Source organism: Balaenoptera ricei, chromosome X (assembly GCF_028023285.1).
Source record: "Balaenoptera ricei isolate mBalRic1 chromosome X, mBalRic1.hap2, whole genome shotgun sequence".
Taxonomy (NCBI): Eukaryota; Metazoa; Chordata; class Mammalia; order Artiodactyla; family Balaenopteridae; genus Balaenoptera; species Balaenoptera ricei.
Genome location: NC_082660.1, coordinates 129,687,041 through 129,697,146, shown reverse-complemented (window position 1 = coordinate 129,697,146; position 10,106 = coordinate 129,687,041).

Here is a 10,106-nt window from a genome sequence, read left to right as displayed (position 1 = left end):
GGGAATTCTCCTGGTTTGTCTCCCCAGAATCTTATGGCATTTTCCCCCTTTGTATGCATTGCATTTTTAAAATTCTGAATTCTTCAATGGGAGTTGTTTTCTGTTGGAGTCTTGCCTGCCCTAGTTATGAAGGCAAGTTATGAGGCAGTTTCATATTTGCCTCTTGGGGCCTCCATGGATTTCACTTGTTATGGACTAGTTTTAATGCTTAATTTATAGTCTTGGAGTACTCATACCTCCTGGGTAATGAGTATCTGGATCCCATTGTCTGTGCATAGGAAAGGTCTATGATTCTGACTTCTAATAAACTACCCTTTCCCAATCATGGCTCAGGACAATTGGCAGCTTTCCTTCTTCAACCAAGGGCCAGCTGGCTGAACTTCTTTAGTCTGCATTTCACAGGGCAGCCCTACTTAGCTCAAGGCTTTATGCAGAGAGCTCAATGCCAGGACCCCACACCCAGGGCCAACAGTCTCTACAGCAGTCTGTGTTTTGGTGGTGGCAGGGAAGTCAAAACCTCAAACCTGTACTTAAAGGAATCATTGTAATCTGATGCAATCTTTCCCACTTTTAGCTAGGTATCAATACTTTGGAATTAGCCACCTGGCTTCGATTTTTTTTTCTTTTTTCCCAGTGCTCAGATATTTTTTTCTTTCCTGTCCTACTGATGATTATTTATATAATAATGAATTCTGCATTTCTCTGTCTTTTCAGGGTTACGATAAGTGTCGTTTTCTGCATCAGCTCAGTCTGCTATATTGCTTGGAATTCAAGTCTATTAATTTAGCAAAGATTCTAGAGTACCCATGAGTAGGTAGGAAAGTCAACTTAAGGAATAAAAAGTCTAGCTGTGGGAATTTCTTCCTTATGTGATTTTGAAAGTCAAACTCAAGATGAACCAGTCTCATAAAGCAAAGATTATTATATATTTGCCTTATCAGAGAAAGGCATTTAAGTAATACACATTCTAATTTGCTTTTAAATCCTCAAAATAATGCTTTGATCCTTTAATTCAAAAACTTTCAGAGGACTTTTCCACACAAATAATATTCTACCCTTTCATAGGGAGAAAAAATATCTCATTCTCACTTCTTACTAACGTCCATAAAGCAGAATAACTATCCATAAAATGAGTACATAGTTGCACAATATCTAGTAATATTTTTTGACACTTGAGCAACTAGGTGGGTTCAATTTCTTGCTTGCCATTGCTATTTGAATGTTTAGTTAGTATAAGCAAAATATCCAAGTCATTGGAGAGAATGTGGAATAGTCATGATAGTACTATAAAGAAATATATTTTACTATAAAAAGTTTCTCATATCAGATATAACCAATGTATTTATCATTTATAGTCTATATATAGAACTATAGTAAGAGATATATATCCTTTAGTAGGGTGTATATGGACACGTATAAACACACACACTTGCCATGTGTCGATAGACAGACACCTGCATAGTAATCCTTTTTACATGAAGGTAACAGCTCTGAACATTTTGCTGTTTTTGCACATACACATAGGCCTTCAGAGATATATGTGCAGAAAAACATACTGGAGCTCCTTTACATGTTCACACACATCAACCTAGGTAGATATAGATATAGATATGTGTATACCTGCGTCATGCATTCATATGTAACAAAAATAATGACCATACAGTCTGTCTTAGTCTACTGGTAACAATATACTATAGACTGTGTGGCTTAAACAGTCTGAAGGCTAGAAAGTTCAAAATCACAGTTCTAAAGGCTGGAAAGTTCAAAATCAGGATTCTGGCAGGGTTCAGTTTCTGTTGAGGCTATCTTATTGGCTGCCTTTTCACAGTGACCTCACATGGCAGAGAGAGAGAACTCTGGTCTCTCTTCCTCTTCTTATAAAGGGACCAGTTCTATTGGATGAGGATTCTACCTTTATTACCACATTTAACCTCAATCACAACCTTAGAGGCCCTATCTCCAATGTAGTCACATGGGGGCTTACAGTTTCAACATATGAATGGGGGGGGGCACAATTCAGTCCACAGCACAATTAATAAAATTTAATTCTGTTTTTGCTACTAACATTATAATATGAACATTTTAATATTTTTCAGTTTTATATTTGAACTATCTCTTTTCTACAATAATGAACTCTTTGAAACTTGTAGAAGGACATGGATAATAGTGACATGAACACGCATGTTCCTCCCACCCAGCTTTGATAAATATTTGCATTTGGCTATAATTGCCTAAATTCTTTATTTTGTTTTTTGTGTTTTGTTTTATTATTTGGAAATAAAGTGTTACTGGTTCAGTTGAAGCCTTCTTGTGTAATTCTCTGTGGCTCATTAATCCTCCTTCCCCTCCAGAGAGAACCACAGTCTTTACCTTGGTGATCATTATTCTCTGCATTTTCAATATATTTTTTCTACATAACTACTTATATATTAAGATTTAATACCGTTTTTTATGTTTTAAAATTTTATTTCAATTCTATTATACATATTCAGATCTCTTAATTTTTATTAACATTATGCTTTAGGGGTTTACTCAGTTTAATATATATTAAAGTACTTCATTAATTTTTAGCACTTTGTAGAATTTTGATGTAAGGTCATACCACAATTAGTTCATCCATTCTCATTTTGATTAATATTTAAGTGCCTTCTATTTTTTGAATTATAAACAATGCTGAAATTAATCTCATACATGTGTCATGTGCCAGAGATTATGCTGGATCAATCTCATGGTTCTGGATCCTTGCTCCCCTTTGTGTGTGTGTGTTTTTGTCTGTCTCTCTGTGTCTGTGTGTGTTTTAATTTTCTTTATGGAGAAATATACAAAAATACATGTATGTAAAGAGAACTATTTAACTGCAATAATCTGGTCACATGTGGAAAAAATACATAAATACAATTCCTGCAAAATGTAACAGCTTTTTTCCCCCATTCAAATGCCTTCAAACCTTTGTTGAACATTGATTGACTACATATGTGTGGCTTTCTTTCTGGGTTCTCTTTACACTTCCATTGATGCATGTTTATATCCTCATTCCAATACCATGCTATCTTAATTATGGTATCTTTACAGTAAATCTACAAACCAGGAATGTAAGTTCTCCAACTTCGTTCTTCCTTTTCAGGATTGTTTGGCTGTTCTTGGCCCTTTACTTTTACATATAAATTTTAAAATTAATTTGGCAATTTCTTCAAGACATTCTGCTACTCTTTTGTCTGTGCTTTCACCTGGGCAGAATTGCCATCTTAACAATACCGAGTCATCCATTATATGGTATGAAAAACAGTATGGAGGTTCATCAAAAAATTAAAAATAGAATTACCATGTGATCCAGCAATCCCCACATCCGGGTACATCCTAAGGAAATGAAGACAGGATCTCAAATAGACATGTATACTCCTATGTTCATTGCAGCATCATTCACAATAGCCAAGATATGGAAGCAATCAAAATGTCCATATATAATGGAATGAGAAAGAAGGAAATCCTGCCATTTGTGACAATATAAATGAAACTTGAGAGCTAAGTAAAAAAAGTTAGAGAAAGAAAAATACTGTATGGTGTCACTTATATGTGGAATCTAAAATAGTCAAACTCATAGAAACGGAGTAGAATGGTGGTTGCTAGTGGCTGGGGTTAAGGGGGAATTGGAGAGATATGAGTCAAAGGGTATAAACTTTCAGTTATAAAATGAATAAGTTCCGGGGATCTCATGTACAGCATGGTGACTATAGTTAACATAACTGTATTATATACTTTAAAGTTGCTATGGGAGTAGATCTTAAATGTCCTCACCACACACACACAAAATGGTAACTAAATGAGGTGATGGAAGTATTAACTAATCCCATTGTGGTAATCATTTCACAATATATAAGTGTATCAAATCACGTTGTACACCTTAAATTTACATGATGTTATATGTTAATTATATCTCAGTCTGGGTAGGGAAAAACAAATATTTGAAATTTTGTGGTAAAAAAGCATGAAAAGAAAGGAGAACAAACTGATGTAGAAGAGTTAATTGTAAGGCAACTCAAATGAGAAACTTTGAGGGAACATATAGATTAGAATCATTAAAGTTAGAAAAAATGTAATTACCTTTATACTCATAAAATAGATAGACAACTGGATAACTACAAATTTTTGGCACTAATTTTGCCAGTGTATGAAATTTTAGACCTTGACATTACTTAACAAAACTCCCTAGTTAGGAGTATATGTCCAAATATGGTCCCTTGCACTGTGATCTACTTGTGACAATACATATTTCTTCACCTCCAAACTACCTGCTTCACACGTGGAGCAGTGTTGACAAAGAAAAGAAGATCCTGGCTCATTGAGAACTGGTAATACATCCCACACCTGGTTTTGATGTAACTGTTCCCTTTCGACTTTATTCTGTTAGGAAAGAAAAATAAATAATGTGCCTTTTGTCAGCTTTAAATTAATCCAGGCTCAGGTCATGATTCCCATGTTTGCTCCATAGGTTTTGGTGAAATCTTATAAAAATGTCAAGAGAATTACTTTCAGTACTGTTCCCTAAAGCCTGTTGATTTCCCAATATCCATTCTAAAATCATGATTCATGATGTCCTGAGAAGACCTTATAGGTAACCTTTTCTCTGATAGATTTCCCATCATCTCCTGAGCAGACAAGTCTGTCATTTTATTACAATTTCTCCCTGTAGTAGTCATATTTAGACAAGTTAACTTCTGGCAGCTGATAAAATGTTGCTTGTGATTTTACATTTTTCCCAAGTGGCATTGCATCTAATGTTGAGAAACCTTCCTTCACTCGTTTGATGGCTTAGATGGTTGTTAAACCAGTGGGTGAGCAATACATTTTCCCCAAAGCTAGTAATAGAAAATGTACCCCAGTTTGTGGTGTGTGTGTGTGTGTATGTGTGTAAAGTTAAATCAGGATATCTGTCTGTCAGTCTTTCAATCTATCTATTTATCTCTCCCAGTCATTCTCACTCTGCCTAAAGGTTTATCAGTTTTATTGATCTCTAAAAATCAGCTTTTGGTTTCATTGATTTTCTCTACTGCTCTTCTATTTTAAATTTTATTGATTTTAGTTTTGATCATTATCGTTTCCTTTCATCTGCTTATTTTGGGTTCAGTTTACTCTTCTTTTTTATTTTTTAAGGTGAGAGTTCTGGCCCTTGATTTGAGGCCTTTCTTATTTTGTAATATCAGAATTTAGTGCTAGAAATTGCTCCCTAACTATTGCTTGAGTGGTATTGTTTAGTGCTTTATTGTTTAGTGATAACACAACTTATCAAATAAGTTGTGTTTTCATTTTCTTTCATTTCATTTTTTAAACTTTTTAAAAAATTAAATATAGTTAATTACAATATTGTGTTAGCTTCAGGTGTGCAGCAAAGTGATTCAGTTATTTATATATATATAATATTCAGTTATATATATGTAATATATATATTCTTTTTCAGATTCTTTTCTATTATAGGTTATTACAAGAGATTGAATATGGTTCCTTGTGCTATACAGTAGGTCCTTGTTGTTTATCTCTTTTATACATAGTAGTGTATATATGTTAATCGCAAACTCCTAATTTATCTCCTCCCTCTCCGCCCCCACTATCCCCTCTGGTACCCATAAGTTTGTTTTCTATGTCTGTGAGTCTATTTCACAATAGACTGTTTTGTAAATAAGTTAATTTGTATCATTTTTTTAGATTCCACATGTAAGTGATATTATATGATATTTGTCTTTCTCTGTTTGACTAACTTCACTTAATATGATAATCTCTAGGTCCATCCATGTTGCTTCAAATGGCATTATTTCATTTTCTTTTATGGCTGAGTAATATTTCATTATATGTATATGTATACACACACACACACACACACACACACACACACACATAACATCTTCTTTATCCATTCATCTGTTGATGGGCACTTGAGTTGTTTCCATGTCTTGGCTATTGTAAATAGTGCTGCTATGAACATTGGGGTGCATGTATCTTTCTGAATTAGAGTTTTCATCTTTTCCAGATATATGCCCAGGAGTGGGATTGCTGGATGTAATGGTAGCCCTATTTTTAGTTTTTGAAGTAACTTCCAGACTGTTTTCCATAGTGGCTGCACCACTTTACATTCCCACCATACAGTGTAGGAGGGTTCCCTTTTCTCCACACCCTCTCCAGCATTGTTTGTAGTCTTTTTGATGAAAGCCATTCTGACCAGTGTGAGGTGATACCTCACTGAGGTTTTGATTTGCATTTCTCTACTAATTAGAGATGTTGAGCATCTTTTCATGTGCCTGTCAGCCAAATGTATGTCTTTTTTGGAGAAATGTCTATTTATGTCTTCTGCCCATTTTTTGATTGGGTTGTTTGGTTTTTTTTAAATTAAGCTGTATGAGCTCTTTGTATATTTTGGAAATTAATCCCTTGTTGGTAGCATCATTTACAAATATATTTTCCCAGTTGTAAGTTGTCTTTTCATTTTGTTGATGATTTCCTTTGCTCTGCAAAAGCTTTTAAGTTTAGTTTGGTCCCATTTGTTTATTTTTGTTTTTATTTACATTACTCTAGGAGATGGATCCAAAACAATATTGCTGCGATTTATGTCAAAGGGTGTTCTGCCTATGTTTTCCTCTAAGAGTTTTGTAGTATTCAGTCTTACATTTAGGTCTTTAATCCATCTTGAGTTTATTTTTGTGTATGGTGTTAGGGAGTGTTCTAATTTCATTCTTTTACATGTAGCTGTCCAGTTTTCCCAGTTCCACTTATTGAAGAGACTTTCTCTTCTCCATTGTATATTCTTGAGTCCTTTGTCATAGATTAATTGACCATAAGTGTGTGGGTTTATTTCTGGGATTTCTATCATTTTCCATTGATCTATATGTCTGTTTTTGTGCTAGTACCATACTGTTTTGATTACTGTAGCTTTGTAGTATAGCCTGATGTCTGGGAGCCTGATTCTACCAGCTCTTTTCTTCTTTCTCAAGATTGTTTTGGCTTTTTGGGGTCTTCTGTGTTTCCATTAAAATTTTAGGATTATTAGTTCTAGTACTGTGAAAAATGTCATTGATGTTTTGATAGGGATTGCATTGAATCTGTAGATTTCCTTGGGTAGTATGGTCATTTTAACAGTATTAATTCTTACAATCCAAGAACATGATATATCTTTCCATCTGTTTGTGTAATCTTCAGTTTCTTTCATCAGTGTCTTATAGTTTTGGGGGTACAGTTTCCTTCATTTCTAATTACATTCTATTTTCAGTTTTGATTTCCTCTTTGACCCACAGTTTATTTAGAAGTATGTCCTTTATTTTTCAATATTTGGTGATTTTTCCAGACATCTTTCTTTTATGAAAGATGGAAGGATTGAATTCCATTGTAAGGATACAACATAAAATGAGTGTATACACTGTCTATGGACACTTAGGTTGTTTCCATGTCTTGACTATGTGAATAATTCTACATTGAACACAGGAGTGCAGATATGTCTTCAAGATAGTGATTTCAACACATATCTCCTAAGAATAAGGACATTCTCTGAAATAATCACAGTACCATCATCACACACAAGACACTTAATGTTGGTCTAATTATATCATACAATTGTCTGTATATTGGGGAGTCTAGATGAAGGTTATTGCAGGAGTTCATTGTAATCTTTAATTATTAGGTTTAAAATGTTTAAAATTAAATTTTTGGATCACTTTAAACATTTCAAATTATGTATAGGTTTATCAAATAAAAAGTTAAAGTCCTTTGTCATACCACCCTCTCCTATCCTTCAGTCCTCCCAACGTAGTTCCTGGAAGTGACCACTGATAACAGTTTGGAATGTATCTTTTAGACATTCAAACACAGTCAGAAATAGAACAATTTTTGCTTACAAAAAAAGATCATGCTTTTTACACTGTTCTTGTTTTTTTGGACTTGTTAACTTTGCTAGTGTTAATAATTATATTCCCATGGATTTGCTATATATATATATATATATATATATATATATATATATACATACATACATACATACATATATATATATAATTATATCATCTACAAATAAAGGCTGTGTTTTCATTCTCTTATTCATGCATTTTCTATTTATTTTATTGGCTTAATGCATCAGCTAGGGCCTCCGTTACATTAGGAAACAGAATAATAATAATGAGCTTCTTTGTCCTATGTCTTAGTTTAATGGGATTGCTTCTAATGTCTTCATTGCCTTTGTAGGTTGGATGACAGCAGTGCATTTCAGTCCATTCCATGTTCTTTCTCTTGATTCCTTTTTTAATATAAAATACAGCTGTTTGGCCTTTAAGCTAAGAATGTAAAGAAAACCTATATGATTAAATTAAGCAGTAGATATTTTAAACAGCCTAATCTCTAAAACCCCTGAAAATGCCAATTTTCCCAGGAATCCCAGTAGGGCAGGAAAACTTTTCCCTTCTTCCCTTCTAGGTTCTTTGGCTGGTCTAATAATAAAAAAATTAATTTTGTATGTACAGGAACTCATAAAAAATGAGACTCAAAGAAGTTACCAAAGCAGGCAGCTCTTATACCTTGTAGACAGATAAGAAACTTGTGAAGAATTAACAAGACAAAGTTTAGTCTTGGGGTAGTAAATTAGTAAGGAAGTAACAAGGTATATTTATATAGCCTTCTTGGCCCTCAATTCCCTATTTTTGGTGATAAGGATGCCTTCTACCCTCTGGCTACAGGGAGGATACCTTTTACCTTTTACCTACTTTTAATGGGACAAAGGAGGGTCAGAGTGTCCTTCTTGTATTAGCTGTTTCTTAAGTAACTTTAATTCAGAATAATCAATATACCAAGGTGGCATATTCTGCTCCCCATCAGCTCCTTTTCACTCTCTAAAAATCTGTATGTATAGCCTTATCATCCTCTTAATTTAACCTGATTTTCTTCCTACACCAAGCTAACTGTATTACTGGTTTGTTTTTCATTTAGCAATTTGTGTTAAAATTACCACAATTGCAAATGTTTCTTTTTAAATTTTATTTAAAATAAATACCTGATATTTCAGTGAGCATATAGCTTAAATACATTTTCAAGGGTAACTGTCTAACATACTTATCATTTAGAAAATTGTTTCTATTGGAAAATATCCTGATCTCCAAACAAGTAATATACAATTGAATATTTAGAACTCAACCCCCTTCTAAGTAGGGGAATGTGTGTCGTCAGCAGTGGAGAGATCCGATGTCTAAGAGAGACTGACCAAATCACTAACAAGGTCGAATTGCCATCATTTGCCATCTACCCAAATTGTAGAGGGAACTTCAAAATAACCAGGTTTTGAAAGGTGTGTTTGCCACAGAGGCACCCAACTACTTCTATAATGTTTTAAATGGAAGCATAGACCCAGAAAAAAAAATAAGCAGTGCTTTCCCACCACTTTGCAATGCCTCATATACCTACTTATACAGGAGAAATATAGGAAGAACCAGAAGTGTGCTGTGGGGTGAAGTTTATTGCTTTCTGGGTTACGGTGACAAAGAATATAAAAATAACAATATTTTTTGAGAGCTAAACGGGATAAAGTAGAGATTCAATTTTGATCTTTAGTTAAAGTTCTCCCATTCTTAGTTTTCTGAAAGCTATGTTTATAATATTCTTAGAAAAGTTATTTTTTAACAGTTTTTCATTAAAGCTTTCAACAGTCCTCCTTTCCAAAGTACAGCTAGACATTCCCTCCTCTATGCTTCCATAACATTATGTTGATGTCTGATTAGAATAGGATCTAATCCATATTTCAGCAACTTTATTTTTAAGGAATAAAATTTAAGTACCATTTGTTAACCTTTAACTTATAGGCAATCTCTTAAGATTTCTTTGGGCACGATATTTAATAGGGTTTTAAAATAATCATTTGTCCAAGAGGAGACTATATCTTGGTGATATAAACATAAAGAATGATGATTTTATTTACTTCTTTATTCACATGTGATGTTTGTGGTTTACTCTGGACATCTGTCATTTAGAGTGCTGTTATTCTTATGACTTATAAGTGCACACTGTTGATTTTGACCTTACCTGTAAGTATTGTCTTCCCTTCTTGCATATATCAAACATGGATATCCAATCTTTGCCTGAAA